Below are 18,523 nucleotides of genomic sequence, written 5' to 3'. Positions count from 1 at the left end.
ATTTATTTACTTATTTTTTTTATTTTTACTGCTTTGTGATAAGAACGCTTAACATCAGATCTCTTAACAAATTTTTAAGTATAAAATACAGTATTATTATGTATAGACAGTCTGTTTTACAGTAAATCTCTCTGACTTATTCATCTTGAAAAAATGAAACTTCATAGCTTTTGACTAATACCTCCCTGTTTCTCCCCGCCCCCAGCTGTGGCAACCACCATTTTACTCTCTAAACTAAACCATTTTACTCTCTAAACCATTTTACTCTCTAAACTCCTATGAGTTTAACTATTTTAGATTCCTCATTTCAGTGGTACCATGTAGCAATTTTCCTTCCATGTCTGGCTTATTTCACTTACCTTATATCCTCCAGGTTCATTCATGTTGTCACCAATGGCAGGATTTCCTTCTTTTTTAAGGCTGAAGAATATTCCATTGCATTTATATATTACATCTTCTTTATTCATTCATCTTGTGATGAACAGTTAGGTTGCTTCCATGTCCTGGCTATTGTAAATAATGCTGCAATAAATTTGAGAGTGAAGATAGCAATTCAAGACCCTGATTTCAATTCCTTTGGATAGATAAAGCAGGATTGCTGGGTCATATGGTATTTCTTCTTCTAATTCTTTCTGAGTCCTATCACTTCATTTCTCTGTTTTTCTAATTCTGATTTTTTTCGGGGGGAGTGGGTCATGTCTTGTATTTTCTTCATGTCTTCTAGCTCACATTAAAATAGGAGTTTACAGTTTTCATCTGTCCTATTGGCTTGTCTTTCTGGAATGGTATAATTATCTCTAACAGTGATTTTTTTTCTTACAGTTTTATGTAGGATTTTACCTCAATAATTTCTGTGGCTTATTTATCACATGAAATTTGTTTTCCTAAACTTTTATATGGAGGGGCGCCTTGGTGGCTCAGTCGGTTAGGTGTCTGGCTTCAGCTCAGGTCATGATCCCTGAATCGGGGTCCTGGAATCGAGCCCCGCATCATGCTCCCTGCCCAGCAGGGAGCCTGCTTCTCCCTCTCCCTCTGCCTCTTGCCCCCTGAGCATGCTCTGTCTCTCTCTCTCTCAAATAAGTAAATAAAATCTTTTTTTTTTTTTCAAAGATTCTATCTGAGAGAGAGAGACACAGCGAGAGAGGCAACACAAGCAGGGGGAGTGGGAGAGGGAGAAGCAGGCCCCCTGCTGAACAGGGAGCCCGATGCGGGGCTCGATCCCAGGACACTGGGACCATGACCCGAGCCGAAGGGAGACGCACAATGACTAAGCCACCCAGGCGCCCTAAATAAATAAAATCTTAAAAAAAAAAACAAAAAACTTTTATATGGAGGCCTAATTCGGGGCAGCTTTCTTTATAGAGCTCCCTCTTCTGTTGCTTTCTTGGTGTTCAAAAATATAGCAGCTTAACTTCTTATATTCCCCAGGTCTGTCCCCATCTCCCACCTTTACCTACACCTGCTCTTCCCCCCACCTGTTATCCCTGTCATACTCATCTGGGACACTAAGAAGGGAATCCTGGATGGTCAGTTTTGAAAATTCACAAGGGCTAGATTTCTTCATCTTCTTCAGGCCTTACCACTGTCCCCTTGCACTAACCCATTATCAGACTTGGCAAAACCTCTCCCAGAGGGGATATATCATTTTCAGGGATTGCAACCTAGCCCATCAGGCTTTTTAGGAAATACTTAGAGGCGACTTTAGAGATCTGCTCTTCTCAGGTCAAACATTGCATTGTTTCCCTCTGCTTTCCCCCAGTGAAGATGCAGGTCCCATGCAGGTATCATGATAGTTACTGGTTTTTCCTGCTTGCTAGTATTTTACAGTTCACAGGAATGCCTTATGTCTCAGGTTGGGGATTGCCAGAAGCATCCATTATGATGGAGTTTAGAGGGCAGAGTGCTTCTTAGGAAACAACACAGATGAAAGGAATGATGGGGCAGAAGGACTTGCAGAACTTCAGTGCATGCTGGCAATGCCTCCAGCAACCCAGCAGAGGTCTGGAGAAAGTATTGCCTGTCACAACTGTCCCACCGTGGATGCAAACGGCGCCAAGTGTATACTTCCTCTTGTTCAGCTCTTGGAAGTGGCCTGCCCCGGGAAAGGTATGATTGCAGGCAAGGTGGCTCTCTGCAGCTGAGGCAGATCCTGAAATCGCTGAGAGCTCCTCGGAGCTGGGCAGCCAGTCTTTCCTTCAGGGGCACATGTCCTTGTCTCCCACCCATGGTCACCTCGTTTTGTTGTAAATATTGTCGGCTGCAATTTTACTTGGGATTGCATTGAATCTATAGATGAATTTAGGAGGACTATGTCTTTACAATATTGAGCTTTACAGTCCATGAGAATGATACATCTCTCGTTTAGTTATATAGTTTTGTGGTTTTTATAAAGTTTTATAGTTTCCTGTATAAAAGTCTTGCATATCTTTTATTAGATCTTCCTCCTAGTTATTTAATGTTTTCAGTGATATTGTAATATTATTTTTAAAATTTTATTTTCTAATTGTTTGTTGCATCTTGAATTTTATATACTGATCTTATATCTAGTGACCTTCCGAAATTCACTCATTAATTCTAATAGTGTTTCTGCAGATTTGTTTGATTGTCTAGACATGTAATCATGACATTTACAATTCATGAAAGATGTATTTGTTTGTTCATTTGTTTCAAATTTTTATATATTTTATTTCTTTTGTTTGCCTTTTTCTGTGCCTAGGATTTCCAGGAAATGTTGAACAGAAGTGATGATGGCAGGCATCTGTCTCATTCCTGGGATCGGAGGGAAAGTTTTCAGTATCTCACCATTAACTATGATTTTACTGTAGGTTTTTTTGAAGACACATATTTACAGATTAAAGAAGCTTTCTCTATTCCTAAGTTTTTAAATAACAAATGTAAGTACTGAATTTTACCAACTGTGTGTTCATCTTCTGAGAAAATCATATTATTTTTCCCCTTTATTCTGTTAATGTGTTGAGTTACATTGATTGACATTTTTAATATTAAAGAACCTTGCATGCCTACCTAGAATAGAAGTAACTTGATTATGATATATTACCTTTTTTAATAAATTGATATTCTATTTGCAAATATTTTGTTTAGAACTTTTGTATCTATATTCAATTCTTCTGTCACTCCCCAGACAATATTAGATCCTTAGAATATTTCAACTCCATTTACATCACCATCGCCTTTTTAAACTCTTATTTTCATGCCTTTTAATTGTGCATATATTTAAAACCCAATAACATCATTATTATGGTTTTTTTATACAATTTTTCCATTATCCATTATATTTTTCTACCTATTTACCTCTTCTGTGGTTCTTCATTTATTCCTGTATTTCTCTATTTCCTTCTGGGATCATTTTGCTTTTGCCTAAAGACCTTCCTTTAGTAGCTTTTTTTTTTTTTTTAGTGCACATCTGTTTGTGAATAAACCTCTCAGTTTTTACCTGAAAATACCTTCATTTCACCTTCTTTCTGAAGGATATTTTTGCTAGGTATACAAGTTATTCTCTTTCAACTCTGAAAATTCTGAAAGCTACCTAATAATGTTAGCTAATGTAGCATAAGACAGCTTATTAAAGTGTTTTTTTTTTCTTTATGTCTGCAACTAGGAGCGTTCATGACTGCAAGGTTGCAATGACTAGTCAGGTGTCCTATTGAATAATAATGATGAATCTTAATTATACTTTTATCATATACTAATTTCTTACTCATATTTAACACTGCCTCTGGATTATATATTACATTTTACCAATTACTCTGTCTATTCTTGGTACATAAGAAAACTGCTTAAATTATTTTATTTGTAATACATTAAATATTTAATAATGAAATTCTCTCTTCACTATTTTTCTTTTTTAAAATTTTACTGATATATTCCCATCCATTTATTCTTCTGGGTAATCTTAAGAACTGTTTTATAAAGCTCCTACATAAGTGTCATTAGGATTTTCATTTGAGAGCAACATATTTATAAATTAATTTACAGTACATTTACAATATTCTCTTTAGCAACAGGACAGCTTCATTATGGAAGTCTCATGTTTCTGAGATTTGTGTGTGTGGGTATCCTGTACATTGCACCATAGTTTTGTTAATAAGTATAGAAGCATTTGTTGATATTATGGATGAAATATTTTTCTACAGTATTTGCTGACTGGCTGTTATACAGGAAAGTCACTGTGCAGAGCTTTTTAATTAGTTATAATCATTTTTCCTTAATCCTTTTGGTTTTCAAGGTAGACAATCATATAATCGGAAAATAAAGATAATTTTCTCTTTTATTTTCCAATAGTCATGCTTACTTTCATAACTTAAAGGAAAATATTAAATAAGAGCTACAACTTAAAGGAAACTTAAAGAAAAATATTAGCCAACCAAATTACAGTTTTAAGGAAAATATTAAATAAGAGTTGTGAAATATAGGCATATTCATACAATGCAATACTATTCGGCCATAAAGGGTGATGAAGTACTGATACATACTAGACATGGGTGAACACTGAAAATACTCTAAGCAAAAGAAGCCAGTTACAAAAGACCAAGTATTATACGACTACATTTATATGAAAATCCAGAATAGGTAAATCTGAAGAGACAGAAAATAGATTAATTGTTGTTTAGGGCTGGATGGAGGAACCATGTGGAGACAGGGGAGGGGGCAAAGGGGGTGATAAGGCAAAGAGCACAGGATTTCTCTCTGAGGTGATAAAAATTGCCAAAAATTGACTGTGCTGTTGGTTGCATGTATCTATGAATATACTAAAAAATCACTGAATTGTACACCTAAAATGGATGATGATATATATGTATATCATCATATATATATGCAGATATACATATATATATATTTTAAAGGAGTTGTGATACCTTGCCTCTTTGTCTTGTCCCTGACAATAAAGGAAAATATTCCAGGCTACTATTTCCGTTTTGTATGATTTTGGTTACCAAGTTTGTACTTTGATATATATAGTAGGAGGGCTGGAATACCAAAGACCGCATTTCGCAGGTATTGTCACCAGCTGACTTTTGATCTTTCTGCTGGTGGGAGACCAGAAGACGAGGATGGAACCCTCTTCCTACTTCCAGTCTCTGATGGCATATCTGGTGGCAGCACAGCAAGGACAGTGGCAACACCACCACCAACAGTGACCGTGGCAATGGCCAACAGTGGTTGGGGGGTGCAGGCTCCTGAGTCCTGCGTAGCAGCTGACCAAAAAGCAGGAGCCTCTGTGGCATCATTCCCTTAACTGCTGGAAAACATGGTCCCTCAAGCCCGAGGATACTGGTCATTCACTGCGGTTACTGTTTTTAGTGACCTTACCTTCCTCCCGTCCTTCCATTATGCTTGTAATCAATTCCCATATCAAATTACTTTTGTTTTACAAGTCTAGAGTGGTTTCTATTTTTTTTAAATGGACCCTAACTGATAGAGATAGTAAGGAAATGTTTTCCATTCAAATTTTAACAGTAGTTCTCATCAGAATGGATGTTGAATTATAGTGAATTTTTTTTTATCTGTTAAGAGGATTATATTGCTTTTCTCTGTGGATATACTCATGAAATTAATTACATGAAGAGATTTCCTAATATTGAATCATTTCCACATCTTAGTGTGTTTCCCCAAGAGCAGAACCAGAGGCAGGTATGTTGGTACAGGTAGTCTACTTGAGAGGTGACCAGGAAACTGGAGTGAGGGAGTGGGGAGAATAAGACAGGGAAGGAGGTGAAGAAAATAAAGGATGCATTGATAAGCTCATGACTACTGAGGGCAACTAGTGTTCAATTTCTTTTAAGCTCCCTCAGAGGAATTGTGTATGATGCACCTTGTAATTCATCCTCATTGAGTTTTCATCCCAATGGCTGTGAGTTGTCTCTGAGGCATAAACTCCTGCACACCTCTGGGCTGCACCTGCCTGTAGACAGCTCAAGCCCCTAGGCTGGGAGATGCCCCAGGGGCAGAATAGCTGAGGATTCACTTTGGTGGAAGTCTGATGTGGGCGGGGCATCAACACATCCACAATACCTGTATTTCAGAATAAACCTTAGTCCCGCTTGTTTTTCTAATCTGATACTTTTGCATCAGGCTAGCTTTATACATGGTTTTCTTTGAGCATCAGTTATTATAAAACCCAATTGTGAAGGGTTGAAATATTTAAAATAGTGTTTCTTTCAGGAAAGTTTCCAGGAATTGCTTGTAAGACTCTTTGGATCCAGTGCTGCCCTGGAGGTAAGTCTCTGACGACCTTCAAGATGTGCCTTCCTTTGCTTCATTCTATTATTATTAATTTAAATTCAGTTAATTAACATATAGTATATTATTTGTTTCAGAGGTAGAGTTCAGTGATTCATCAGTCTTCTATAATACCCAGTGCTCATTATAACACATACCCTCCCCAATGTCCGTCACTCAGTTACACGATCCCTCCACCTTCTCTCCCCCCCGCCAGCAACCCTCAGTTTGTTTCCTCTGATTCAGAGTCTCTTATGGTTTGTCTCCCTCTCTGATTTCATCTTGTTTCATTTTTTTTCTCTCTTCCCCTATGATCCTCTGCCTTTTTTCTTAAATTCCACATATCATTGAGATCATATGATAATTATCTCTCTGATTGACTTATTTCACTTAGCATAATACCCTCTAGTTCCATCCATGTCATTGCAAATGGTAAGATTTCCATTTTTTTTTAAAGATTTTATTTATTTATTTGAGAGAGATAGAATGAGAGATAGAGAGCACGAGAGGGAAGAGGGTCAGAGGGAGAAGCAGACTCCCTGCTGAGCAAGGAGCCCGATGCGGGACTCGATCCAGGGACTCCAGGATCATGACCTGAGCCGAAGGCAGTCGTTCAACCAACTGAGCCACCCAGGCGCCCAAGATTTCCAATTTTGATGGCTGCATAATATTCCATTGTATTCACTGTATTCCATTCATCTGTCGATGGACATCTGGGCTCTTTCCACAGTTTGGCTATTGTGGGCATTGCTGCTATAAACATTGGGGTGCAGGTGCCTCTTCGGATCACTACATTTCTATCTTTGGCGTAAATACCTAGTAGTACAATTACTGGGTCGTAGGGTAGCTCTATTTTCAGCTTTTTGAGGAACTTCCATACTGTTCCCCCGAGTGGCTGCACCAGCTTGCATTCCCACCAACAGTGTAAGAGGGTTTCCCTTTCTCTGCATCATCGCCAACATCTGTCATTTCCTGACTTGTTAATTTTAACCATTCTCACTGGTGTGAAGTGGTCTCTCATTGTGGTTTTGATTTGTATTTCCGTGATGCCGAGCGATGTTGAGCACTTTTTCATGTGTCTGTTGGCCATTTGGATGTCGTCTTTGGAGAAATGTCTGTTCATGACTTCTGCCCATTCCTTGATCGAATTGTTCTTTGGGTGTTGAGTTTGGTAAGTTCTTTATAGATTTTGGATACTAACCCTTTACCTGATATGTCATTTGCAAATATCTTCTCCCATTCTGTCAGTTGTCTTTTGGTTTTGTCGACTGTTTCCTGTACTGTGCAAAAGCTTTTTATCCTGATGAAGTCCCAACAGTTCATTTTTGCCTTTGTTTCCCTTGCCTTTGAAGATGCATCTAGCAAAAACTTGCTGTGGCCAAGGTCAAAGAGGTTGCTGCCTGTGTTCTCCTCTAGGATTTTGATGGATTCCTGTCTCACCTTTAGGTCTTTCATCCATTTTGAGTCTATTTTTGTGTATTGTGTAAGAAAATGGTCCAGTTTCATTCTTCTGCATGTGGCTATAATCAGCTATGGAATCAGGATATGATCCACTAGTTTTATATATGGAAACCAGCATGATCGGCCAAATAACCAGAGCTCTGCTTTTATAATTAATGTAAAAATGAAATCACAAAGCAAAATTTTTCATCAGCTTTGGGTATAGATAGATATATAAATGTAGATCATGGACATAGATATGGATTTTTAAATATGTTCATCTCTGTCAAGGAAAAGAATGTTGAAAAGTACCCAGAGATCTCACCCACCAAGAAGTCCACAGAGTACTGGATTTCTCAGTTCACAACATTCACTAAAAACAACTGAATTCTTTAACCTCAGCATTTCTGTTACAGTACATCAGGGCACGTAGAATATTCTCTATATAATAAATAGACAAATGTACCTGAGGAAAGAGGCAGCAAATGCTAAAGTGGAGGGGTCCCTAGGGCACAGTAAAAGATGTTTACATTTGAAGAAAGTTAATTTTTTTCTTGTCATGAAAAATAAATTATTTAAGATTTCACATGAGATGTTTTGACTTTCCCTTCTGTGCAAAACCATTTTTCTCAAATAATTTACCTAATAGACATGAAAAACTGCTATCAAGCCTTTTCTCCTCCAGTTGCAGCAGTGAGAAAATTATTTTACATCAGCTGCTGACAGCTAGTGTCCCTCTCAGAGGCATAATGAGAGAACTGTCAGGCATGATGAGTGTCCAGTACAGAAATGTTTAATTAATGAGCTCTTATCTTGCCTCTAGGTAATTCTTCACAGTCCTAAGGATATATAAGGAGCACCCTCTGATCAGTCCAGGGAATTAAAAAAAAAAAAAACAACAGTTGCTGCTGAAAGAATTTCAGTTTTCATCTTTTTAAGTCCAGGTTACCTATAAAATGTCATGAAAACAAGGGTTCAAGGACAGTAGAAAAACTGAGGCAGAGTGAGGATGACTACACACCCCAGGAAGTAGCAAACCTCCCGAGGAGGACACTGGACATCTTCATACCCCATTCTTGCAATTTAACAGATGCATATAATTTAAAGAAATTAAATAGTTGACCTTCTCACTGAGGTAACCCCAAATGTCAGTATCTGGGGTGTAGATGCGCAGGTTTGAGAGAACACGAATGCAACCCTCTGTCTGAGGCAGGGCAGTGGGGTAATGTCTGTTTGCCAGTGATCTGGAAACAGGCTAAGGAAGGCATCCTGAGGATCCACATTCTATCTGTAGACTGGAACCAAACCCTCTAGTTTTCAGCCTCCATGTCGCCTAGTGTCCCATATTCTAGACTCTCTCTGGTGTTATTTTTTTAAGTTTTGATTTGAATTTCAGTGTAGTTAATACACAGTGTCATATTAGTTTTAGGTGTACAATATAATGATTCAACACTTCCATGCATTACCGGGTGCTCATCACGTCAAGTGCCCTCCTTAATCCCCATCCCCTATTTCACCCATCCCCCACCTACCTCCTCTCTGGTGACCATCAGTTTGTTCTCTATAGTTAAACTCTGGTCTTATTTCTTTAGAAAGAAAAATCTTTCCTTCTTCTATGGGCTGTGTTTGAGGAGCTAGAATTGTGATCTGGCTCCTCTGAAAAAGTCCAACAGAAAGCTACTGTGAGTTCATTTCCACATCACTTTGTGGAAGGAACTTTGGAATTTGATCCTTCAAGCAGCACTTCCATGTATTAGGAAACAGCAGCCCAGGATGTGTGAGGTCTACATGCGGTGTGTCCACGAGTTGGGAGGTGTGTTCAGGACTCACAGATCTCTGGTACTATTTCCACAGTCCCGGGTTTGGAAACCACTCATCCTCTGGACTAGAACAATGCCAGGCTGATCCAAAATGTTGCTTCCTTACATCGAGGCCTTTTTACTCTTCCCGGAGATTCTTACTCTCTGCACCTGAGCTTGGTTAGCGTTCACTTTGAGAGCAATGAATAGCACCTTATTCCTAGGAGGAGATTCTTCCCTTTGGTTTGTTGTACTAAATGCTGTTGACAAAAAGACTGGGGCTCAGGGCACCGGTTGGAGAAAGGTGAGGTAGAGGTTCAGGGTGGATTGCCAAAAAGGCATTAGACTAAAACCCAGATCCCTGAACATCTAATGCACAGCCCTTGCCTTTTAACTAAGTCAGCAGGGGCGCCTGGGTGTCTCAGTTGGTTGAGCGACTGCCTTCGGCTCAGGTCATGATCCTGGAGCTCCGGGATCGAGTTCTGCATTGGGATCCCTGCTCGGCGGGCAGTCTGCTTCTCCCTCTGACCCTGCCCCCTCTCATGCTCTCTTTCTCTCAAGTGGATAAATAAGATCTTTTTTTAAAAAAACTAAGCAAGCAAAGAAAGCATTGAAAGAGTGATTAGGCTAGGGCCCCTGGCTGGCTCAGTCATTGGAGCCTATGACTCTTGATCTTGGAGTGATGAGTTCAGGTCCCACTTTGGGTATAGAGATTACTTTAAAGATTTATTTATTTAATTGACAGAGAGAGAGAGACAGCGTGAGAGGGAACACAAGCAGGGGGAGTGGGAAAGGGAGAAGCAGGCTTCCCGCGGAGCAGGGAGCCCGATGTGGGGCTCGATCCCAGGACCCTGGAATCATGACCGGAGCCGAAGGCAGACACTTAACGACTGAGCCACCCAGACGCCCCAAGGGTGTAGAGATTACTTTAAAAAAGTGATGAGGCCTAAAGCAAATAAAGAAATTAAATTTCCCCATCACCATTGTTCTTTGTCCACCAATCCAAAGAATTTCTTCTATTCCTGGTGAAATTAACAGCACATTTAAAGATAGGGTTCACCATGGTTGTAATAACTCTGTAAAAACTGACTCTTCTTGGGCTCCTTTTGGTAGGTTTTTACCATGTTTAATAAAACAAAATTGTAATATTTTTAACTTCACTTAACATTCTAAAAATCCTGAAGATTAAAGGCTTACATTTTTGTAATATTCATTTCCACTTAATACATTTAGAATAATATATTATTTTAAATGAAGGCTCTGTCTATTGGAATTAACTTTTAAGAAGTTCTGAAGATTATTCTAGAAGGCATAATGGTGATCACCTGGCATGAAAACTGCACCCTGAGTAAAAACACTGGAGAATGGAAATTTTAAAGGTATAGGCAGTAAAAGAACATTGTATTTTTATAAACATGACTGAAGACCTCTTTTGAAAAATTATATGCTTAAAGAATTCAGTAGCAATACAAACCCAGGGATCTGGGTTTTAGTCTAATGCCTTTTTGGCAATCCACCCTGAACCTCTACCTCACCTTTCTCCAAGCAGTGCCCTGAGCCCCAGTCTTTTTGTCAACAGCATTTAGTACAACAAACCAAAGGGAAGAATCTCTTCCTAGGAATAAGGTGCTATTCATTGCTCTCAAAGTGAACACTAACCAAGCTCAGGTGCAGAGCGTAAGATTCTCCAGGAAGAGTAAAAAGGCCTTGACGTAAGAAAGCAACATTGTGGAGCAGCCCGGCATTGTTCTAGTCCAGAGGATGGGTGGTCTCCATTTGTAGCAGGCGCAGGATCTGCAGTATTTTTGTATAGCTACTTTCATATCAAACCTAAATCACTTCTGAGCTAGAGCCCTTTTAATCACAAGCAACACAAGCTGTTCAAATTAGCTTAATCCAAAGGGAAGTTTTTTTGGCTTGTGTGACTGAGATGTTCTAGGACAGAGCTGGTGTCCAGAATTCAAGGTATGTTAGCAGGTCTCTCTCCCTCTCTTTCTGTTTCTCCCCTTTTTTCTTCCCTTCAGCGTCTCTCAGTGAATTGGCCTCATTGCCTCCTCCTAAAGTCAGCTTTCTCCTAGGTGTTTGAGAGCTGGGGACAAGAGAAGAGTTAAGAACCTTATTTGGCCAAGTCCAGACCACACCGGGGAGGAGGCTAGCCACTCAGAGCCAGGCAGACAGAAGCAGTATCAGCAGCTGGTTAGAAATACAGAATCTCAAGCCCCACTCCAGACCTATCTAAGCACAATCCAGATTTTTATCAAGATCCCCAGGTGATCTGCATGCACATTAGTGTTAAAGAAACTTTTTCTCCTAGGAAAGATGCAGTGGGGGCTGATGTCATTATAGGAGCGGCGGGTAAAGATACCAAATGTGCACTCCAACACAACTCTGAAAATGCAACTTCCTCTTGTTTAGCCTTCAGTGGAAGAATGGATCATTGTTCTAAGTAAATTTTAAGACTCATTTAAAGAAACGTCTGTAGGTCTCCCTGCAGTTTCCTGTTTTTTATAGTTCCTCTTTCCCTTTACTCTTACTTTTTTAGAAATTATTTGCTATACCAGGATTTTTGTTAGGTAGGAGGAAATCCACACCATGAGTGTTCCTTTCTGTCTTTGACTCTAACTAAATTGCTCTACTCCCTGCCAACATATGTGCTTCCTTACTGCTGGAGGTAGCACAGCCTACAGGTTATCAGCATGGATCAGAAGCCCTACAGGCTGGTTTGAATCCCAGCTCTGCCCCTTACTCGCTGTGATACTCAACTCTCCTAACTTTGGTTTCCTCATCTGTAAAACGGGACTCATCACAATTGTGATTCATTATGTGAACTAATGCTTGTACCTGGCCCACAGGCCGTAGCACTCTGTAGGCTTCTGCAATAAATAAATGTTGATGACTTATTACACATCCCTGGTGCCACTGGTCGCTAATGGAAAAAGTGGTGCTTGGAATATATTTATTACTGGAGTAATTAAATCACCAAACTTCCCCATTTCATTCACATCTTATTCGCATTTCCGGTGACCAGTTTCTCCTAAGCATGAGACTGGGGAAGGAACTCTTCTAAACGAACAATAACCTCACAAGCTGATACTGCCAAAGCTGACATGATATAATCAAAGTTCCCGTACATTTCCCATAATTTAAAAGTTAAAAATCAGTTCATGATCTATATTAGCTGGAAAATAGCCTGGGTCAGAGTGGTTACCACTAAAAAAGAATTTATTGCCCTTATCACTTTGATTCAGAGCCCAGGAAGTTACAAATATCTGTTACTCTAGGCAAGTTACACTCACTCTGCCTCCTCTATGGGTTGTTGGGAGGATTCAATGATTAATATATGAGAACTGCTTAGACGATGCCTGGCACAAAGCAAGTAATCAATAAACTCCAGCTACCTTATAGCAGGGTCTTCCACATATAGGCTGTGGAGGTCAAGTTACAGTGACTGTGGCAGGTGACAATGCTCCCAAAGTGACTAAGGTGTCAATTCCTTTTCCCATACCCTCAGTCAACACCCCCAACATACACACATTCCCCTCCACAATCAGAAATGAGCATTAAAGAAAGGAAGAGTAAGAATGACAATTTTAAAAGATCACCAGGAAGTATGATCTGAATTATCTGGGGGCTCTTAACCAACTTATCCTCTACCCTAATTTCTCCACCTGAAAAAAGTAAGCCAATTAATTCATTAAGGGTTTTTTGAGGCCCAGGTGAAGGGTGCTGTTTAGCAGTGGAAAGTGTTATAGATTAACAACCTTCCAAACAATTACAAATATTAGTAAATGTTCCAGCTCAAAAAGTCATGGTTTTAGTTGCCTAGAAAATATTGCAATTTATTCAAACATTAGTAGCTGTTATTTCTGGATGCTAATCAGTACTGTTTAGGTTGGGAGCCTGGAAAACGTGTGGACTGTGCAAGTGCGCCATCTGCTGGCCCTAGAGACTCTGGCGGGGCCACTGGGCAAGGATGCCTGTCCCACCCAGCTGGTTCATGAAAGGACTAGAGCACCAAAGTAGCCAAAGCTATTTCCACCACCTCACATCCTGGTGCTAAATTATCACAGTGAACACACTGCTTTTTCAAAAGAAAGTGATTTGTCTAAAAGTGTGTGTATGATATTTAAATTGATTTTTGTGTTTCTGTTACCATCCAGGGAGAAAAGATCATTTACTGCATCTCGGAAATAAAATGATCCTAAGAAATCATCTATTCCGAGTGCCTCGTTTTACACATGAGCAAAACGAGGTTTTGAAAGTTACACAACTTTCCCAAGTTACTCAGGCAAGTCAGGACCCCCAGGCTGCCACCTGGATACTTAGTCCAGCTGGAGAAGGTAAAGGAGGGCAGAAAGATGTGCCAAAAGGAAGCAAACTGCCCAGCCAGTTTCCTGTGCCTCCTGCATACATCCTGTTGATATGGGCACCTTACCCATTGTTTGCAAAGAACCATAACTTCTCATATCCATATACAAACTCACCTCTGGTTGTAGCCAAAGGCAAAAGTCCCTTTATAGTAAGTTTTATTGCAACTTATCAGAGAGAAAAATAACAGGTAGGGATACTCTCTTTTGTGATTATTTTCACCTCTTGAAAAAACAGAGATTTAGCATTTTAATCACAACACCTGTCATGCCATCAACACAGATGCCAGTGTCTTCCCGGGCAGACACCGGGATGGAAGCAAGGGCCATTCGAGCCAGAAACCCTAGACTCACTGCTCTAGCCAGAAAGCGGTCTCTTTTGGTTTAGACAGGCCAACTATAAACCGCCCCCCCCCCCAAAAAAAAGAGTTGGTCTTAGTCCAATGCTTATTTGCTTGGGTCACAGGCCACCTGACCAGGACCACTCATTCCATCTGGGCGCAGGTCCGGAGAGACGCTAGTGCCATCCGATAGAGGGCAGCGGTGCACAGACACTCGGGACCACCGTGCCTGCCCTCCCCTATCAGGAGAAAGGGGCCCCAGTGGATACTCTTGCAGCTCTCAGACTGTTTTGAGAGTGGGGCCGATTATTTTTCAGATGCCACAATTAATCTTACAAGTCAATGATCTGACAAGGACAAATAGTAATCATTAATTATTTCCCTCAACTCATGTCTCCAGCTCCACATTCTACCCCCACCCCCCTTAAGCCTCCCTCTTTTACAACATGACAGAGACAAGCCTTGGATCCATCCGAAAACCAGGCTGATAAGTTTCTCGCCACCTAGCAAGACAAAAAAACCCAAAAAAACAAAAAACAAAAAAAACACTAAACAGAATCCAAAAAATCCCCAAGGGAAATAGCTTCAAGAATCCTGAAAATCATACCGATTTTTGTTTGTAATGTGTGAAATTATTACAAGTATGTTCACCAAGAGGACTATTGATGGATGACTCACAATTTAGCTAAATTCAATGAACCACACACTGTGCCTATCCCAGTAGGTGACTCATGCATTTTTTATTTCAAGTAGCAAGTGTTTGCCAAGAACAGTATTTAAAAAAAATAATGAAAATTGTTCTGAAAGAGCTCATGAATAGGGTAGGACTACCCACCGACAGCCTCATTTGTGCTCTGACCACTTACATGGGATTTGGTGGGTCTGCTCTAGTCACGCTCGCTCGGCAGAGTGTTCACCACAGCAACGCGGGCAGGCTGAGGGCGGGTTTCTGCCACTCACCGTGCATGGTTATTCTCCCTCAATACCTACGTCTCAGGAAAGATTTGGGATATGTGGGGGTGCCCCCATAATGTGCATGTTTGGGGTTCCACATAGGTTTTGCTAAAACATTGAAAATGCATTCAATTCCTATTTGACTTCTTCTGGGTTTACCTCCCCCCACCCAACTTTTAAATTAAAACAACACAAAAACAAAAAACTTAATTATCAGGAAAAAATGGAGGGCTGAAAGGTCACCCAGAGGAAATAATGAAAAGGACCTCTGGTGAGTTAAGGGACATACACTTTATGTTGATCATGAGTGTCTTCATATGTACCTGCTACTAAGCTATCCCCAAAGCCCTCAGTAAGAGTACCCCTGTCTCCGCCCTACTCTTTGACCAGCCAAAGGAAAAGTTTATAGCCCCCCCAACCTATTGATTTTCTCCTCCCCAAAAAACATTGAATTTGCTTATCACTCAATAGGCTTGTAAAGCTCAGAAAACCATTATTGCATATGAATTTGAGTGTTGTAATAAATGTCCAAAGCTTTAAGGTATCTCAGGGAAAAGGATTTTAACCTTTACAAATGCTTTTTCAAATGAAGTGAGGTTGAGAAAAGACAAAGTTCCTAGTATTTATTCCTAAAAATTATTGTCCTTTTAAATCACAAACAATGACTATTTTCAAGGTTATAAGTTGACATTCTTGTGCATTCATCATTTCAGGCTAATAATCATTAAGTGGGCACTGTCTTTTTAAGGTCCCTAGATACCTTTCTCTTTCTCTCCCCGTGGACATCACTTCTTCCTACAACCAGGTTTTAAAAGAGAAGTGCAGCAGGAACTTAGTAGGCCGACCAAATTCTTTGCATTCTATGGCCACTCCTTAGAGGTTTTTAATCCCTTGTTGCTTGGCAACATCATTATGATATAATTTCCATCTAGTGGTGAAATCAAGTATTTTTGTTAATATGAAGGTAAGCTGATATCTAGATACCCTACACAGCAAAGGAGACTTGAGTGCTATTTTATCCCTAGAAGGAGGGGGAAAAAAAAAGAGAGATGAGGCTTTTTCCTTGTATGTTTCTTTTCTCTTCTGCTTATCAACTGCTGCATAATAAACCACTCCAAAAGTTAGTAGCCTAAAACAACTACTTATATTCTCTCTTAGAGTTCTGTGGTTTAACTAGGCTCAGCTGAATGGTTATGGTTTTGATCTTTTGTGCAATTGCAGTCAGATGGCAGCAGGGGCTGGAGTCTTCTGAAAGCCAGAGCGGGTTGGATACCCTAGATAGCTTCTTCTCTTTGTGCCTGGTGCCTGGTCTGCAATGGCTGGTGCATCTGGAGGCTGGTCAGACATCTCTCCTTCCATATGGCTGCTTTGGGCTCCACCACACTGGCTTACAGGGGGTAGGGTGAGTGACAGATGCAGCAAGAGTGGAAAGGAATATTTTATCACTGTTTATAATTGGTTGTGCATGGTAATAATAAAAAGACTAATTTTTAGTTGTTTTTAAGACTTTATTTATTTGACAGAGAGAGACAGAGCGAGAGAGGGAACACAAGCAGGGGGAGTGGGAGAGGGAGAAGCAGGCTTCCTGCTGAGCAGGGAGCTCAATGTGGGATTCGATCCCAGGACCCTGGGATCATGACCTGAGCCGAAGGCAAGAGGCTTAACGACTGAGCCACCCAGGTGCCCCTTTAGTTGATTTTAATATTGTTTTCAAATTCTCTATATCCAATGCATCCCTTTATTCTCTACATCCTTGGTGGACCTCTCCCACTGTCTTGGTACACCACTGCTTCATAATATGGCTCTCTCTGGATAATTGGACTTTTTGCCTGATGACTGGCTTCCTCCAGAGCTAGTATTCCAACAGAACAGGCAAAAACTAAAAGCCTTATGACCTACGTCCTAGAGTGTCACATCCACTGCATTCTGTGGGTCAAAAGCAAGTCTCATGGCCATCCTAGAGTAATGGGGAGAAGACTGAACGAGTGTATATATTGGAAAGTAGACTTCTTTGGGGGCCATTTTTGTTGTTGTTGTTGTTTTAAGATTTTATTTATTTATTTGAGAGAGAGAGAGAGCGTGCACAAGCAGGGGGAATGGCAGAAGGAAAGGGAGAAAAGGCTCCCCGCTCAGTAGGGAGCCCAACACGGGGATCCATCCCAGGACCCTGGGATCATGACCTGAGCCGAAGGCAGACGCTTCACCAACTGAGCCACCCAGGTGCCCCAAGGATCATCTTTGGATACAAGCAGCCACATTCTCCACCACCATTTGTATTTCAGAACCACGTGATTATTTAACCAAAGTGGAGTTACTGGATTTCAACCAAGGAACCTACTACAACTTTAAAGGACTTTGCTGAAAGAGATTTTGAATTCAGGATTTTATCGAGCCTTGGAATCCTCCAATGAATTGTCTTTAATTATTTCTTGCTAAGATAATTTTGAGTATATAGTGCCAACCTACTGTCATGATCTCTGAGTCAATCCATTTACTTCAGCTTAACCTTAGGCCAAATTTCTCCCAAATGGCTATATTCATAGCTCAGCTCCATTTCTCACATGTCATTTGAACAACTGGGAACTTTCCAGAGCCGTACCACTCCATTATAACTCAAAATTGCTCACAGAAGTCCTAGGCCAGCTGTGAATAGAATCTTTAGGTTTCCTGAATCCATAAGTTATGGCCAACCTAAATGTCAATGACATTAAATATGTCTTAAAATAGCAATACTGAACGCTTATGTGCTAGACACTGTTTTCTGTGCTTTGTGTATATTAAGTCATCTCAAGCTCATAACAAAGCTATGAGGTAGTTGCCATTGTCATTCTCATTTACAGATGAGGAAACTGAGGCCCAAAGAGGTTAAGGAATTTGTCTCAGGTCCCAAAGTTAGCAAGCAGAAGAACTAATGCACTCTGATTCCAGAACCCAAGTTCTTAATAACCATGCTCCACAAATCACAGAGTAGGTATTGCTGGGCAAGAAAGAGCATCCATATGATTATGCACCAAATCCTTAAAAAGTCTCTGTGGTCAAAAGGATCAGTATCTGCTGAGGGAGACATGAATGATACCTAAATAGTAAGTAAACAGTAACGCATGGTATTATAAGTCAGCAAGTTCTAAAATGTGTGCTGATTTAGACTATAAAGTGTTATAGGCATACAGGTAAGGTCAGAGAAGACATTGGAGAGAGCACTTTCTCATTCAGGCAAATCACAAAATGTAGGTTTTCTTTTCACACATGCACTGTCATTTCTGACTTTCAGTCTCTTATTTCTCCATGATTAATACAGAGTGGTCCACTAAAACTCAGACCCATGGCTTTGTCCAGCAGCCTGATTTCAGTCGACATCCCTCACAAAGAAGCCTTCACTCTG

The 18,523-nt window shown here is 40.3% G+C and overlaps 1 protein-coding gene across 12 annotated transcripts in view; it reads left to right on the top strand.

The window, feature by feature from the left end:
- LOC114207991 (putative phospholipid-transporting ATPase IIB) overlaps positions 1-10,102 on the top strand; it is an 80,225-nt gene extending 70,123 nt beyond the window's left edge. For 5 of the 12 annotated variants that reach the window (XM_088020642.1, XM_088020644.1, XM_088020645.1 and 2 more), the window contains 2 exons: positions 2,717-2,894; positions 5,017-6,277. The gene's annotated coding sequence lies outside the window, so the exon portion shown is untranslated. Of the gene's footprint in view, positions 1-1,852; positions 2,107-2,716; positions 2,895-5,016; positions 6,278-7,592; positions 8,267-9,272 lie in introns of those variants that run through there. The other 7 variants (XM_088020638.1, XM_088020637.1, XM_088020639.1 and 4 more) reach the window with 4 other exon arrangements.
- The last annotated feature ends 8,421 nt before the right edge of the window (positions 10,103-18,523 follow it).

The sequence above is a fragment of the Eumetopias jubatus genome, unplaced genomic scaffold (assembly GCF_037043125.1).
Source record: "Eumetopias jubatus isolate StellerSeaLion01/CBP00866 unplaced genomic scaffold, mEumJub1_p1.0 scaffold_94, whole genome shotgun sequence".
NCBI lineage: Eukaryota > Metazoa > Chordata > Mammalia > Carnivora > Otariidae > Eumetopias > Eumetopias jubatus.
Note: the sequence above shows the minus strand (reverse complement) of the source record. Positions and strands in the feature narration are given on the sequence as shown.